This window comes from Egretta garzetta, unplaced genomic scaffold, assembly GCF_000687185.1.
Source record: "Egretta garzetta isolate BGI_Z169 unplaced genomic scaffold, ASM68718v1 scaffold48, whole genome shotgun sequence".
NCBI classification, from domain to species: Eukaryota; Metazoa; Chordata; class Aves; order Pelecaniformes; family Ardeidae; genus Egretta; species Egretta garzetta.
The window spans coordinates 656440-657762 of record NW_009260595.1 but is presented as its reverse complement, the minus strand read 5'-3'; the positions used below and the strand labels follow the sequence as shown (position 1 = coordinate 657762).

The 1323-nt window shown below is 46.5% G+C and overlaps 1 protein-coding gene across 3 annotated transcripts in view; it reads left to right on the top strand.

Moving 5' to 3' along the window:
* The first annotated feature begins 10 nt into the window (after positions 1–10).
* Positions 11–1323, top strand: part of TMEM177 (transmembrane protein 177) — a 4334-nt gene continuing 3021 nt past the window's right edge. For all 3 annotated transcript variants that reach the window (XM_035900241.1, XM_035900240.1, XM_035900239.1), the window contains exon 1: positions 11–541. The gene's annotated coding sequence lies outside the window, so the exon portion shown is untranslated. The remainder of the gene's footprint in view (positions 542–1323) is intronic.

Genomic DNA, 1323 nt, shown 5'->3' with positions numbered 1-1323 from the left:
CCCCCCCCCCTTTCCCGGCCCTTTTAATTTTTGTTTTTTGACAAGTGAGCCTTGAAATCCTGAGCCCTAGAGGCGGGTCCAGCCTTCACCCTGTGTCCTGGTTGATAACGTTTTAAGTTGGGCTCGCCCCTCGGTTACATGCAATTAGAAAAAATAAATTTATTCAAGCATTAGGGCAAAAATGCCTCGATGTAACCCCATTTTGGACTTTAGCTGTAAAAATTCTCGGACTCTTAAGTGGACATGCTTGAATGAGTGCCCATAACTCCACAGAGATAAATAATATTTTAGCATTTGGGAGAGACCACCTTATAAATGTTGTGGCTTTATGGGAACTAACTAAAAGATTTAAGTTTGCAGGGTATGGTCTGTATAAATTGCCTTGTAGCTTCTGGTTGCCTTCCTTATGCATAAATTGCACAAAGTTCATGAATAAAAGCAAAAGATGCCATATGCAGTTAGGGCTGCAGTGGGATTTTCTGCAGGAGCTGAGAATCTGTGCTGACCCTCGGGGAAGATTTGAAAGCACGACTGCTGAAAGGTATCGGGGGGAATTTTCCTTTTACTTTTGTGAGTACTGACTGTCATGCGAAAACAAATACTGCTTATTTTTGCATTATTTCCTGGTTATTCTTGCATTAGGTGTGTGGCAGGACCATAGGGCGTAATCCAGCAGAGACTATAGCCTGGGCTGTGAGGGGTCTGTCTGCAAAGGTGTGAAACCATGCCTGCACAAAGATTAATTCAGTTTAATAAAAAAAATAACGTAATACTTAGCAACTGTTACAATTTTTATGATTGATGCAGAAAAAAGTTAGTGTTAATGCATTGAGGTGTGTCGTGCTGTTATGGCTGTTTAGGAGAAGCGTATAGATAAGCACAGGGCTTCCTGCCCTGCTTTCCTGGGGTTCACCCGATGGCCCGTGGGCTGCTGGCTGCCTGCCTGCCTGTCCGGGGGTGCTTCCCAGCATCCCGAGTCACTGACCAGGAGGAGTAATCAGCATCCTGTGTGCTTGGCAAGCACCATTCGGTCGTGCAAGAAAGGAGAGCGGACTGGTTTCCAGTGTGGTCTGGCCTCCCCCACACTGGTGTGGATATAAGCTGAGGGGCTAAATTTTCTCCTTGCTCTGTGCCAAATCTTAAAAAGATCTGTTAAGCCAGTCTGAACAAGAGGGCTCTCTCTAGCATGAGTGGGAGAAGCTTGGGAAGTCCTTGGCTCAGCTTCACATGTGGACCAAGTCACAGTCTTCACACAATCATCCCCTTTGAAGTGTTGCCCCCCCCCCCCCCCAGACCCACAGACTCGGCAACATGTGCCGACCT